The sequence below is a fragment of the Podarcis vaucheri genome (assembly GCF_965113315.1).
Source record: "Podarcis vaucheri genome assembly, chromosome: 5".
Lineage (NCBI taxonomy): Eukaryota > Metazoa > Chordata > Lepidosauria > Squamata > Lacertidae > Podarcis > Podarcis vaucheri.
In genome coordinates, this window is record NC_138763.1 from 86,442,967 (window position 1) to 86,459,392 (window position 16,426).

Here is a 16,426-nt window from a genome sequence, read left to right on the forward strand (position 1 = left end):
CAGGGGTACCTTAATCAGATGAAACCTGTGTAGAATTTTCAAATAAAGTTGAGATAGGAGATCACATTGAAGAATGCTTCCCCATATGAGGAAATCCATGCACATACAACACTTATGATGACATGGAGAAGGCAAGGCTAAAACCCCTCACCTCGAGTCTGAAGTGGTATTGTCCAGGAACTGTTCTGATGAGCCTCTAGTGGAAGCTCTCCCATTATATAAAACTAGCAGCACCCCAATTATATTCCAGGGTTTCATGGCATCACTATTCTTCTAACATTTATGCCCTGTGAAGCTACGATTGTACAAGTGAAGCCATGCTAATATGGTATGTGGATGTCAGAGCTTGTCTGCCATCAATATTTTGAAAGCTCATTTGAGGAATTAATCACTTAACAACTGAGGCAAATTGATCTCTGCCCATCAAAGATGGAAAGCTTTTGAGTGAATACTATGAAAACATTTTAACAGGGTAAAAAGATCATTATAAAGTCACTGTGGATACAATTCTTCCCCCACCCCCCATGTGTAGAAGATGAGAAGCAGACAAAGCAAAGGCCAAGGTTTGGGTGGCATGGAAGGTTTGGTGGTGGGAAGACTGGCCATCCCAGATTATTGTTCCTTCTCCAGGCATTCTATTCCCTCTCTTTCTCTCCTTTTGTCCAGGCACCAGATGAGAGCTCTGAATGAGAAGTAGGAGGAAGAATAAGCTGGACCAGCCAATCCTCTTCCTCCCTGAATCATCACCTCTCCATTATCTTGCATCTTGCTCTGTCAGGAAGGGATGGATTGAAACCTATTTATGGAACAAAAGATAAATTCTTTCATCAACAGTATCTGGCTGTCTTGGCAAAAGCTCTTCCTGTTTTCTGCTTGATTAGAAGAGTGTTTAGAAGTCATACTGCATTTCAACTTCCAGAGCCCTCTTTTTAGATTCTTCCCCACACTGATGAAAATCCTGTCAGGTGGAGTCAAGAAGCCATAGAATCCTAAACCATTTCCTGTAGTGATGCAATGAAGAACAGAATTATGGGGTGAGAAGGGCTAATATAGTAGGGCCCTTCTGATAATGGGTGGCTTGGGTGTGCAGCACAAAAACAAAACAAAACTCAGTTGTTACCATCAAGGACAGCAGAGTGTGGGCAATATGTACTGGATGACTGAATCATGCCCTGTAAATGGTGATGCATATGCTTCCATCGTCCCTCATCTTAATTAAGGGTCAGCAATGACAAGTATCCCCCCCCCCCAGTATTTATTAAATTGCTTTATTTTCAACTTCACCTAATGTATATTTGTTATTTACCACAAATAAAGCACCCTCAAAGAGTGATACTTTTTATAAGACCTCGCACAGCGAAGTAGGCATATCTGCTAGGCGAAGGACCAACCTTACATATATTTACAGAAAACCTTCATAGTGTGTCTTCCAAATCAAATTAATAGTCTGGACAGGTAAAACCACCCTGGAGTGCAAGAACGCATTTAGCCCAGGGAAGAATGATCTGACATACAATAACAGTAGCTGGACACATGTGGAAGAAGCATACAGAACCAGAGGTTCCACTCTTATTTCTAGTGACTCCTGACATGTGCCTGGCTAGCATTCATCTGATTTGGTATCAGAGGTTGTGTACGCACTCCTGTTAACTCTACATCCAATGTACTCCCCTCACCCCCAGTTTATGAAGTGGAGTACACACACCACTAGCCACAATCCATATCTATCCTGTACCCATCTTGTCGTTCCTTTAATGTATTTTGATCCATTCCCTCTCAAACCAGCTCCTATCCAAACTGAGAAAAAAGAACAACGTAGCTGTGTTTTAAGACGATAAATGCCAGAGACATAAACGCTAGGCTGACCTAGTGTTTGGAAGCAGTGCGGCAACGTAAGAGGTTACCAAAGGCATATTTTGGTACCTGAAAACCTTTCCATAAATACATCCCAAGCAGACACTGCTCTAAAAAGATCTGAGTAAATGGGTAGTAAAAAGGCAGGTGAAATACTCTAAGCGTAAAGTGATGCACATTGTGTGGAAATGTTAGGTTCAACTATAACCTGTCAGAGTCTGCATTACCTGTGACTATGTAGCCAAGAGAACTGGGATGTGGGGGGCGGGTGCTGTTGCACTGAAGACCTTCAGCTCAGTGTGCTCCAGAAATGGAAACTAAAGACGTACTGCAGAACAAAAAATAAGCAGCAGGTAACATACTGGTGCTGGGGAGAATTCATCCTCACACTGTTATAAACGGTCCATCTACACAAACATTGCATTTTGCAAGATAGAGCTATCCTCCTTCCTGCCCACTCTGTGCTGTTCAGAGGGTTCTCATGACCTCTCCAGAGCCATTTTGGGGGGAGGCAGGGGAGGGGAAAAGAGGCAAAAAGTCTCACTGCACAAGTGGAAATCTACTGGCTCTAACTGGAGATGCCGGAGGTTGAATTTGGGATTTTCTGCATGCAGAGGAGATTCTCTACCACTAAGGCCTAAGCCAACAGAGATGTTCTCTAAAAATCGCTGTCAAATATATTCAGGGAGCTTGTAAAGATGCCTGTGCCACTTATGACCATTTTCAGGTAATGAAGACGTACACCTTAATTAAAGTAACTGAAAATCAGTGCTCTTTCCATTGATATTTAATTAACATACAATAAATGTCTCACTGCACTCACCATGTGAAAAGCATCCTGGCTTTGATTCTTCAGAAATCTGAAGGCTCCCACCTGAGGAATGTTGGAGGGCCTTACTTTGAAGCTGAGGAGGGGAATGCCAGGGACCCATTCTGTTTTCCTAGTTAGCTTACTCAACTCATCTTCCCTAGCAGTTAGGATGGACAGGGTGGATGATTACTTCAAAAAGATAACTAGAGAAATAACAGGGCAAATAAACCAGAGTTGTGGACCTTTGACACCTCATTTATTCTCTGTAGGATGTCAAGCACCTCTGGCTTTCCCCACACCTCTTGGGAGGAAGTCTCCAGAAGCCCAAGATCAAAGCTCGGGCAGAGCAGGATTCTCCCGCCATATTCTAATTTGTAGAATAAATCTAAGACAGATCAAATTCAATGAGACTTACTTCTGTTAAAACTTATTTAGGAGCTGTCTGTATGAGCTGCTCACCTACTCCTCTTAAAACAAACTTAGGTGGTTTGAAAGTAAACCAGGACCATTCAAAATCAATATGGCGGCTTCTGGATGCAGCTGGGATGCATCACACCAGCTTTACAGAACTATCTGTAAATTAACAGGAAAAAGTATGTTTCTCTCTCACACACACAGTCTGACAAGTACTTTTGAGCTTCTAGGATGTACGCAATGTGAAGGTAACAGCTGAGAGAAAGGAAAAAGAAAGGAGGTGAAAGGTTTTAAAACAAAGAGGGCCTTGGCCTGTTCAAGTCCATTCTAGAAAGTATCTTGAAAAGGAGGGGGGATTAGGATTGGGGAGATTTTTTTTTCTGATGCCCCTCTCACAAAAGCAGTTTACATAAGATTATTATAACAGTAAGCATTACAAATATGCCACAACGAAAGTAAAAGACTTGTTCTCACTCCCCTCAGATCCAGATGGTCCTTTGGGCACCTCTGAAGTGGGGGAAGGAGGGACCACTTTGGGAGCTGGGATGTTTACAGGAATGTTTCAGGAGGAAGGCAAGGGGCAAAGGATATCCACTCTCAACCACCACATCTCACTGCACAGCTATAAAACACTCAGATTTGTGGGCTAGCAGCCCCTACCCTAAGCTCTCCAGCACTAAATATCACAGAAAGGGAAGCTCTCAAGGGATGGGAAAGGGGGGAAATGCTAATTTCCCACTCCTCACACTTCCATGCCTCCACACGACTATAAGGCTCCAGTTCCTGGCTAGAGTTGTAAACAGAGAGCTCCTCTGAAGGAGTGGGGCTACACTGCAACACTTTGTTGCAGGTGCCACTTATGACTATATGACCAGCCCCATTCCTTCAAAGACTATGTATTTTTATGGATATGAATCATGAATTATTTCATTAGGGTGATGCTGTAATTTTCACACGATCTTGAAACCACATAATACTTTCCCCCATCTTGTTGTAATGAAGCACTGCAGTTTTTTGGGTTTTTTTTAGTTTAACTAAGAGCCTTGTCACTCCAAAAGATCTTGAATCTTATTGTTTCACTAGCAATTATTTCAAATCATTTCCAGCAATATAGTCTAAATAATTGACATGAATCATAGAGTTGCCAGAATGTGGTGATTAATTCATCAGTTAAACTACTTATCAATATTATTACCCACTATAGTGGGGTGGGGGCACATACTTGTGAGTGTGTGTGTAGGGGGGGAAAAACATGCTATAATATTTTTTTTAACTGAACTTGAGGGAAAATATATTTCCTAAAAACAGCTCCACACTTCCCCCCTCAATCAGCCAAACTTTAGCCTTATTATCTGTGTATTTTTATACAGTCATACAACGATGACAGACCCTTATTATTATTATTATTATTATTATTATTATTATTATTATTATTATTTATACCCCACCATCTGGCTGGGTTTCCCCAGTCACCCAATGAAACAATATTATTTCCACATTAAAAAGTACACATTTTATTTACAGAAACCCAGACTACTTTTAAAGTACATTATAGTCTATCAGGAATGTCTAAAAGCTCAACCAAAGCATATGACAATGTCCTTTTTGAGTGTATAGCTTCAGAATGAAAGTCAGCTATTGTATCTTAATGGTTTTCCACCTAAAACCAAACCAAACCAAACCAAACCAAACCAAACCAAACCAAACCAAACCAAACCAAACCAAAAAACCTCTGGATATAGAAAAGTAACATATCAGGGTGGAGGGCAGATTAGAGAATATTTTGGAGCATTTCTGAAGAACTTTTAATATCCACATTGTGGCCGGCATCTAATGATGCCATAGTGCATGGTTTCAAAGAGAGCCAGCGTGGGGTAGTGGTTAAGAGTGGCGGACTCGTAATCTGGTGAACTGGATTCTCTTCCCTGCTCCTCCACATGCAGCTGCTGGGTGACCTTGGGCCAGTCACACTTCTCTGAAGTCTCTCAGCCTCACTCACCTCACAGAGTGCTTGTTGAGAGGGAGGAAGGGAAAGGAGATTGTTAGCCGCTTTGAGACTCCTTAAGGGGAGTGAAAGGCAGGATATCAAGTCCAAACTCCTCCTCCTCCTCCTCTTCAAAGTCAGAGCACTCTTTAAATCTCACACACCTTCAGCATAGTGCCATGTTTCTCAAACTTGAGTCTCCAGTTGTTGTTGGACTACAACTCCCATCATCCCTAGCTAGGAGGACCGACAACATGGTGAGCGTTGTAGTGCAACAACAGCTGGAGACCCAAGTTTGAGAAACGCTGGCATAGTGGTTACAGCAGTGACAATTGTCAACACTCCTACAGCAGCACTTCGATTTGGCCGAGTTATTGCAGCCTCACTGCAATTGTTGCTACCCTTAAACAGCAATACCTTGTCATCTTGCTGCCTATCTTGTGGTTCACCATTCAGAGTTCCTGCCCTCAGAGTATGGTACCCGACACATAATGGGCATAGAACTGGCAATGTAGAAACCCTCATTTCTCAGACATATATTAAACATGAATGTATTATCCATCCAACAAATGGTAAGGTATATTTACCCCACTTCCCCACGTGATGAGAAGCTCCAGGGGCTGTACTACATTGTTTAGTTTCCACTGCATGAAACAGCACTGGACACTCATGGCATTTTTGCAATGTTTGCTTTAATTACAAATATAGAGGCAGAATCTATTGGAATGAAATCAACCGTCTTACTGCAGGCAGCAGATCCACCAACCCAGCATCGGGCCTCCGAAGTGAGCATTTGAACCTAATATATACCCCCATTTTGAGCCCACAGCTATTTGCTTCTCTGTCTCCATCTCCGTCCAAATTGCAATTCTAATTCCAACTCACAACAGGATTTTAGAAGAATTCCCCACCATCTGAATCCCCACCACCATTCCTTGTGTTTTGACGCTGTGAGATCCTTCTGTATTGCAGCCGCTGCTGGTGTAAGGAAATAGATGCAGATAGCTTCACGTTTTTAACTTAAACATTATGATTAATGTGTTCGAGAGGGGATGATATTTCAGGTGAAGGTTTTAAAACAGGAGCCGTTTTAATTTATACAATTCCCACTATGTTAAAGTGTTTCCAGGTTGTTGGTTTGTCTGTCAAAAGATAGTGCCACTTGACTACTAGGTAGCAAATACCCCTTGCAACAAATAAGCAGCAGTCACATTTAATTGGGCCACAATGCATTATTCATAAAGTATGTTTTCGTGATGATTTTGGCACTCATTAAGGGAGAAGAAGGGCAGTAAACTTTCTTGGTCGAAGGAAACTGAGTTTTAAAACTTAAGACACAGCCACCTTCTAAAAGTGAGCAATTAAAAGCTGTACTGATAAAAGCAGAGGAATTAGAAGGAAGGGAAATAAATTATTCTTAGCCACCTAAAGAAATAAACATGTTGGAAAAGGACAGCAGTATCTGTTCAAAATTAACCCTATTGTCTGCGTGTGGCTTGGGGGTGGGTGGGATAAATACAAGGTTTTCATTATAGATATTATCAAACACTACCCTGGGATCTGCTTGGAAGAAAGACAGTATATAAATTTAAAAACTAACAAACCAACAAGTTTAACTCTAAGGGCTGCTACCTACATTCTTAGACCTACACATGAGCCACAGGGCTTTTCCAGGGACTGCACACTGGCAAGCCCAGGCTTCCTACTGTATGTACACGCAATACAGAAATGTAGGCAACTGTGACTCCTTGACAAGGGTATCTGTACAAAACTTTTTTTTTCAATACCCTGGTCAATTTAGTTAGTAAATCTTGCTAATCTTATACCATTTAAATGGGACGGTGCGGGTGGCGCTGTGGTCTAAACCACTGAGCCTCTTGGGCTTGCTGATAAGAAGGTCGGCGGTTTGAATCCCTGTGATGGGATGAGCTCCCGTTGCTCAGTCCCAGCTCCTGCCAACCGAGCAGTTCGAAAGTACGCCAAAAAGTGCAAGTAGATAAATAGGTACCACTCCGGCGGGAAGGTAATTCTCCTCCAGCCACTTCTTCCACATGTCCAATGTTACTACAATATTTCATTCCCACTTTTTCACTTACATTTTTATGTTTTATACTTCCACTCTATTCTTTCTCCCCCATCAATTTACATATGGTTGCAGGTAGTTTCCCACTCTGGCAGCTTACATAGTGAGACCTTCTGGACAGCTTTAGCAGAAGAACTGCATTGTGTGCCTTTGAACCATTATCTGGGATAAACATTATCTGCTTGGGAAACACTGAGGACTAAATGGTCTTTGGTTCACCTCAAAACATATATGCAGAATAAAGACTGCTGACATTTCCATAATAGTGCAATTTATTGTTTAAATAGCATTTTTTCTTTGCAAAAGGTTGCATTGCCATTAGCAGTTGTCTTTTTTCTTCCACTAAACAACCAAAGATGACATTTGTGTCCAAAACCAATTAAATAAAAAATTACTTTTCGTATTTCCTCGGGCTGTCATTATTCATTCTTGCTCTTATAAAAAGAAACTACTGAAAGTGTGTGTAAGTAAGAGAGAAATTAGAGGTGAAACAAATATAGCCCTGGGCTGTCTCTGCTGCAGCTGATTTCGGCAGAACTGCTAAACAACATATTCAATAGAGCTAAATTTAATCTGGTTCAGAAAATCAGATTTCCAATTCTAAAACTCCTAATCTAAATTTAGAGATTGGAAATGATCATATTTGGCAATTTTCAGTACAAATTATAGCTCCTGGTAGGGTGTGAAGGACGCCTTTCCCAACACAAGCCAATACTTGTCCACTCTATTACTACCACCACATAAGTTCCAATGACTTCGGTGGTGCTTACTTCCCAGGTGTGTATAGAACTGCACCCTTGCTGAGTAACCTTACAGGGGTTGATGGTGGGGAGAGTCTGTGATGAAGGAGCCACCACTTCAAAAGCCCTGCTGGACACACAGCACCCCTGACAGAAGTTGTGTGAGTTGGGGCAAGTGGCTTTACCCGTGTTTAACCCATTTTTCCTTACCAGTTCCTCTTTCTTAAAAAATGAAAATCTAACAATGGCAGGGCTGATTTAGCCTTCCCCTCTGATTTGAAGGTGTGTCTGGAGAATGAGGCTTCTTTGAATCCGGCTGATCCAAAGCTTTCCCCGGTCTACCTTCTTTTTGCCGTGCTGCCCTCAGAACACTGACAATGATGGTGAAGCTCTCTGCTAAGGAGACGTGAGGGAGGCCTCCAGCCTTGGAACTCTCTCTCCAACTGTGAATGTGGAAGAGTAAACTCTACAGTATCCAAGTGTGTCCCATCCACTCTTAGAACTGCTCTCTTCACAAGCTTCATCATGAAGAGCAGAAGGGATTTCAGGGTGGGTGAAGTTGTAAGTCAAAGCAAATTGCCAATACGTTTAAAGTATGCAAAATGCTAATAAAAGTAAAAATTAATAAGATTTGAAAGTGGCAAGTGCCCAACAGCTTGTCAGTCGTCTCAGTCAACCTCTGTGACCATTCCACCTGGTCATTAAATACTTTTATATCTTCATGAAGTCAGTGTGGGGATTGGCTTACGTTCCTGTTTCATCCTGTCTTTTTTTAAAAACAACAACAAACATTGTCTATATGTATATTAAACCATGAGCTGCAGACAGGGATTGACATCTCTATCTATCTATCTATCTATCTATCTATCTATCTATCTATCTATCTATCTATCTTTGGCCCAGAGTTGGGACTACAACCTAATTAAGCTTGCAATATTAAAGGCACTTATTGAGCAAGCCCCATAGAACAAAAATATGCTTGCTTTTGAGGAGAATCTGATGAATAAAATAGTTTTGAAGGAAAAGGCATTATTATTCACATCATTATTACATGTACTTCTAAAAACAGGGATACCAGAGAAGGTATCTAAATTGAAAAGGTATTACCTCCTGGGTGAGAAAGGGTTTGAAATCAGACCTGGACCAAACCTTTGAAAGGCAAATGTTCACACTAATATTTTTTTGAGAGGGGTGGGGGCTTGGTGGCAAAAAAGGGGGGAGATTCCATCTCCTTTTTCGTGATTTGGAGGGGCATAATTTTCACAAGGGTTGGACACAATTTATCAGAGCTCTTTGAAGCACTGTCCAATTGACAGTTGCCATTTCTAATTTCCCATAATGTTCTGTACCATGGTGTGTTTGGGTAAAATGGCAGCACTCACAAAAAAAGTTCCATTATTTTCTAGTGGCTGTTATTGGCCCCTTCCAATATCCACTGGAATGAGGCCTTCTAGGAAATAAAAAATGTTAGTTGCCTGGCTGACATAGTTCCTGAGACCTCTGTTAAATTACATTTGCACCCTGAAAACTGCTGAAATGCCAGCCTCCCCAATTTTATAGTGAACAGAGCTAGGGAACTGGGGTTGGAGGATTTTGACCTGGCCTTGGGTGGGATGCTTTATCTATGTTTATGTCTGTGTTTCTGATCACAAATGTATATTATTAAAAAGGTCTGCTGACCAATTAAGTGGGCCATGTTTTTAATTGATGAAGCAAAATGAGCATTCCACTCAGAATCACTACTGGAAGTCAGGGAATGCAGTGAGTGGGAATTTGAGTCTATTGGTGACAACTGAACATCAACTTTAAGAATGCAGGTAACTGAACAATTAAGCACTTTGTGAGGGAACGGAGAGTCACAGATTGAACCACACACAAATTTCTGGGACCGATGGGGAAAATAGAGAAGAGTGATACATGACTGCTGATAGTCTATGGGGAAGAATTATAAACCATATGAACAGAAAAAGGGAATACAGGGCATAATTATTAAAAGGAGTAAAGATGAAAACATTGTACATCCACAGAAAGAAAGGAATATTATAAGGAAGTTAGAATGCCATAGACAGATGTCCGAGTTAGGAAAGGAGCATTTTTTAAAGACAGAAAGTGAACTGTAGGAACACAAGAAAGGACAAATGAAAGATGAATGGGCACAAAAATAGAAATTTATGAGGATAAAATGTTGACAGTAGTGCCTCTAATTAAAAAAGGCACCACCAATTTAGAAAGCTAATAGAATATACTCAAGGAAGTGGGTGCAGGGAGAGAATTGTATAAAAAAGGTGCTTGCATAAAAGGGGTAAGTTATATTAAAAAGTGGAAGCACAAAGAGGGGGGTCAATTTTATGTGCCAGACACTAGTAACCTTTTTAAAAAACCCAGCAAGATAAAGAATTATGGAAAAAACACAGGTGGGGGGAGAATATTTCTAGAACAGAATGGCAGCTGCGTTGTAACTGTCAATACTGTATTGCCCGATCATTACATATTATAATAGAAAGGTCACTGTTCCTTTAGTACATCCTTTCCCCACCTGGGGCTCTCAAAACAATGCTGTACTGCAACTCCCCAAATCTCTGCCCACTGGTCATGCTGGCTGAGGCTGATGGGTGCTGTGGTCCCAAAAATCTGGAGGATAACAGGGTGGAAATGGATGTTTTAGTAGAATAGCCAAATTCTAGTAACTGGTGAGCAGAGAATTATGTTTTGCTGAATTCCTAGATAATATTCATCAGCTTAACAACACTTTCTTTAAAAGTTAAAACTGACAGTGCCAGCCTATCAACAATTATGTATTTTAGATAATTCAAAAACAATTGAATTATGACCATAGTTAGAAAGTTCAAGTCTAAGTCAATAACTGCTATACCATTTTACCTTGCAAATAAAATAAAAAATCTCATACACAGACATTTATAGGCATCGATGAGTTCAGTATTACATTTAGGGGGAAACCTAGCAAAAAAAGGATACCCAATAAGGTTTTACCATGATCTCAACGAAGACAGAAGATGTTCTAACAAAGGACAAGTGAGAAAAAGTGTATGATGGCTCAGGTCTTCCATAGCATCTCATAGAAGAGATAATGGTGGACATCATTCTGCACACTGATGACACTGCATTCCCAGTCTCCCAGTGGGTTTGTGTAGATGTTGAACTGCACCTTTGTCTTTCCTTGTTTCCTGCTTCCTCCCTCTCTCCGTCCTGTGGGACTCTTGTGCCCACAACTTCTGTTTCCTTCCCTTCTTCCTCTTCAACTGTAGCCCATCTCTGTTTCTCTGTTACTAGGAGATGACATCTGTACCTTTGTGATGCCAGCAGCTTTGGCAACAATCCCCATTGTTGGCTCAGATGTCTGCCTCTTTCCTTAGGTGTGTTGGTTTCTACCCACATCCAGGTCTGGGCCGAAGGCTGGGGATGGGAACTGATGAAAGTCACATGGGGCCATCTTTCAAAGTGGGGCGGACCCAGTTTGAACATGCCCCTGCTGCATTCTGAAACATTTGTTCTCAAAGCAGAAAATGTAGATTCCAACCACTTCTACAATACTTAGAATGTCTGGCTTCCCTTCATGTATTACCCACATGAACAGAGTCCATAGAGAAAAGAGCAGTAGAACATCATTGCTGTTAAGGTTGCCCTTAAGGTTGCACAGCTTAATCTGACTGACACCAGTATTAGGGATGGGATGTCTGAGCTGGGGAAGCCAGTGTGTGAAGTCTCCGACAACTTAGCCATACATGTCTAATGCATGGGCACTTGTGGAGAGGGAAACTGCCCCACTGCCCCCTTTTCTATGCATGGGCCCCCTTCACACAAGCAACACATGAATAGTGAGAACACAAAATACGCAATAAGAACAAGAACAAACCAATAACCCCCCTCCTACAAACACATTTAAAAGCGCATGGAATGTTAATCAGCCAAAGGCCTGGTTATAGAGAAACATTTTCACCTGGCATCTAAAGATATACAGTGGTACCTCGGGTTAAGAACTTAATTCATTCCGGAGGTCCGTTCTTAACCTGAAACTGTTCTTAACCTGAGGTACCACTTTAGCTAATGGGGCCTCCCGCTGCTGCCACTGCACGATTTCTGTTCTCATCCTGAAGCAAAGTTCTTAACCCGAGGTACTATTTCTGGGTTAGCGGAGTCTGTAACCTGAAGCATCTGTAACCTGAGGTTCCACTGTATAATGAAGGCACCAGGTGAGCTTCCCTGGGGAGAACATTCCACAAACAGGGAGCCAACTTAGAAAAGGCCCATTGTTGTGTTGCCGATCTCCAGACCTCTTGTGGAGGAGGCACACAATGCAGGGCATCAGATGATGATTGTAGGGTCCAGTTCATATAGGGAGAGGCAGTCCTTGTGGTATTGTGACCCTGAGCCATTTCAGCACTCATTCGCTGACTTAAAAACAAATGCCTCTAATGTAATGATGATGATGAGATGATGATGTTTATTTCTATACCACTTTATATTTTTAAGGGGGGGAATCTCAAAGCAGTTTACAATACATTAAATGCAGTAGGTGTATGTTCAAATCACTTCCAGCACACTTTTGAATGTTGGACTGTCTTCAGGCAAAAACTAGCACTTTTACTGACAGCTAAGAAAACTGGCCCTATTTCCTCAAGGAGTTTCACATGTGAAAAAGTTTCAGGCTCCTTTCAACAGTGTCCTCAACACTGAACGCTGTATTCCTGTGAGGATAACAGGTTGAGGACACAAAAGTGAGTGTGACCTCTCTCTCCCTGCTTCCCCCATCTCTCTGACATGTTGGTATGAGGAATATATTATTCTCCAAAGAGTGAGACCACTCAAGGGAAGAGAGAAAGCATACCGGGCTCCAGTTTTCTAGGGTGTTCGCTCATGTTTCTTCTCTAGGGAGAACCTGTTATTCAGCTATTTAACCAGGGCTTCCTGCCCAGTGCTCAGATCATGACACCCCCCAAAAAATGCAGATGGCAAAAAAATTGATACTTGATATCTACCCATTGACCTAGCTTCTGATACCCATTGACTATATCCTGAAAGTCACAATGTGAAACTTCAGAAATACCATTGGACATATGGTTGCATAAGCATGCCTTGAGTAGATTCCATTTTAGAAGAACCAGGCAAAGTTCAATTTAAATAGAAGGCAAGTAGCAAACAGAAAAGGACAGAACAAGGCAAGTAAAGGCTGTAGCGTGCATATTCCGTGCTAGCCCTGAGGGCCTTCATTCAAGGAGCTAGTCAGGAGCTAGTCCCCTCCTAATTTGGATGCCATTTATTACTATTTTTCTCTGTGTGCTGCATTTCTCGTGGCTAAATGTATTATAACAATAACATGCTGATGCTAGATAGGTAATCTTCCATTATGCCCATGTACATTGCCAAAATGCATTTCGATTTAAAGTGACGCACCATAATCCAGCATTGCTCCCTCCTTAATTTGAATCACTGGTAATGTACTATGGAGACAACAGACAACATACTGTCTATTAGCAGTTTTAGAGTGCATCGTGGTTGGAGTCTTGTCATCTTAATATAAATTTAGCCAAGTCCCTATATGATCTATTTGAACATAGCACATATTCCTGTCATTTCCTTTCTAGCATCATGCGTATCAGCACACATCTTGTGCTGTATATGAAATATGCACACAAAACATATTTTTAAATGCATGAGGTTAACCCCAGAAGAATCAGATGAATGCCACACAGTATTAATAATATTTATTTATGCATATTATTTTCCCCTTTGGCAACCCAAGGGCTGTATTTTTAATGAGCTGTTAAGTGCATAACGACAAAAGAGAAGCAAGGAACAGCAGTGTGGATTGGGGCAGAAGAGGTTACGGGTTTTTCACCAACTCAAAGCTTGAACCAGCAGCATATAGTGCTGGTGCCCAGCAGCAATAACTAGGATGAAATTAATGATGGCCATAACTTTATTGATTAAAGCCCACTGAGTTTAGCATGGTGTAAATCAACAATCCTCTCACTGGACAGCCTAAGTGCTGGTCAATATCACCGCCCCAGTCCATATGATCCCAGTCTGTATGTACAGTGTAATGTGATCATGTGGGCCTATCCTGAAACCAGTACATTGGCTGATTGGCTCTTGGGACCTGAGATCTGTGCCCCACAGAGTTTGGCAAGCCAGCCACTCATGGAAATGAGGATCTTCCACAACACAGAGAATTATAAAAGTGTTCCAGCCCAATAAAGTGATGATGCCATATCAGGTTGTGGCCTTGGATCCTCCTACCCAACAGTGTGCTGATAATAACAAGACCTGATAATGCCACCCACAATTTCAGAGGTTCATTCACCCGCTCACCTTCCAATGGGCCATATGATACGATCTGCCAGCAGTGGCATTTTGCATTCTACATAGCACAAGAAGACCAGTTTTTATGCAAAATAATAAATGGATAGAAATCTGGCATCAGAAATGGCGTTATAGAAAATCCAGTGGGGGGACATTTCAGCCTCCCAGGACACTACATAATGGATAGAGTGAAGACTACAGCTATGTACAGATTGTTGACTTAAAACACTGCTAGGTGTTCAATTGTGGCTTGATGGGAAATGTATCAAAATGCAGTATTTCTAAGAAATGACAGGATAGATACAGCGTAGATGTGTGTTGTTACTGCCATGTGTACAACTGCTTCCCAAAACAGTGGTGGGTGCACACTGGATGCAGAGCAAATGGAAGTGTGTACACTGTCTATGATGTGAAACAGTTGCAATGCACAAAAATATTAAATGCTATCACAGGTATGCTGAATCAGCACAGCAGATTTTTCTCACTTGTGCTAATTGGCTAGCTAATGTCAGGATCAGCTGCTGGGTTTGTGTGTGTGAGTGAATGGTGACTGTTATTAAGGTAATTATGACCATTTGTAGTTTTCTGTGTTTTATTTCCTTCCGACATCAATGTTTACAATCCCCACCCCATCCCAAGTCGTGTATATACGCACCTACAACTCAGGATAACACTTCATGCATCTGATGAAGTAAGCTATGGTCTACTAAAGCTTCTTCCATAATAAATTTGGTAGCCTATAAGACTCTTTGCTGTATTATCTATATTCACTTATTAGTTGCAAAAAAGAAATCCATGCTTAAACTGAATGCATGTTCTAATCAATGACTCCTTATATAATTCAATTTGGAGATGAATATCAAAAATGAACGTTAAGGATCATTCGTGAAAATAAACCACCAAATAGCACTTATATACCTCCTCCTGGTTCAACCACGGGGAAAACTCCTTGTGGATTGTGTAAAGCCTGATTAATGGGGAGAGATTAGTGTTATTGAAGTGGCCTGAACTCCATTGAAATATTCAGTGTCTCATATCAATGTCACACACCACGGCGTTAATGGGATTGAGATGCAACAATAATAGTTTCCATGACAATGTGGTGCATTTAGTCCCAGGCACCTCCCTGGGTAAACAGTAATCCTTTAGAAAGAAGGGGGGGTGGGGAAGCAAGAAGGTCATTACAGCAACTTGTCAAATCAATGCAGAGAGTGTCTGAGGCGATTAAGGCATCTACTCTCAGCCCTGACATGGTGTCAATAGTACTGGACCGCTAGAGCTCAGTCAGATGATTGAAATGAAATGCCCATCAGTCAGGGAGCCGAGGTGGACTAATGATTCCCTGTGCTGCCTATTAGGACTACATGACAACTCAATCCTGTTTGCTAAAAAAAAGAGGGGGGTAGTGACCTTGTTGCTTTGTTTGAAGCTGAATTAAATTGACAACAGCAGCTAATCTTTACCTAGGGCGATTAACAGAATTAAAGCGCAACAACAAAGACACACAAGGCATTGTTTTATCTTCTGGGTTTGATGTACGCTTCCCAACCTAGGGAGAGTGTATTTCTTTCTAATCAGGTGCGAGGTAAAATGTATATTCAGCCAAGGGATCTATGCAAATATGAATGATTTTGGAAGCTATAAAAACCAAAATGAATGGTAAATTTGGGGAGCAATAATAGGAGAGACAGAAGTTCTTCCAGAAATACTCCAAATCTGTGGGGTGGGGTTAGAAATAAACTCTGATTTATTTATTTATTTTAATAGTTTGGTGAAAACTGCAGCTGTTTCTTTAGTAATTACTCGGGAATATGATGCATTCAACCCCATTAATACAAAATTCTACCCTGGGTATATCAAGACCCAGTGGTGCTATGGCAACATCAAAGTTATAGCAATAGGTTTCAAATCAATATGTCTCCCCATTGGATTTCACTCTGGGGCCAACTCAGGTGATAAACCCAGGTCTGAGCTGCATCATTTTAGACTGAAATGTTATACATGGAGAGTTAATCCCATTGTACTCAGTGGGGCTTACTTCCAACTAGACACATATAGGATTGTGTTGCTAGTGGTTAGAGCCACTAGCTCATAAGATGGAATGTTCATATACATGGGAACCTTGATTGTCAATGCTTCAGAAGCCAAACAATTCAGAACCCGAACGCTGACAACCCGGAAGTGAATGCTTCCATTTTTGAATGCGCCTTGGAAGTCGA

General features: G+C 41.4%; 1 long non-coding RNA gene across 4 annotated transcripts in view; it reads right to left on the reverse strand.

The window, feature by feature from the left end:
- The window catches only part of LOC309533622, a 230,041-nt gene that overhangs the window by 134,081 nt on the left and 79,534 nt on the right, over window positions 1–16,426 (reverse strand). For 2 of the 4 annotated variants that reach the window (XR_014220332.1, XR_014220333.1), the window contains exon 1: window positions 11,053–11,160. The exons of the other annotated variants lie outside the window; for them this stretch is intronic. This is a non-coding gene — a long non-coding RNA (uncharacterized lncRNA). Of the gene's footprint in view, window positions 1–11,052; window positions 11,161–16,426 lie in introns of those variants that run through there. 4 annotated transcript variants of the gene reach the window in all.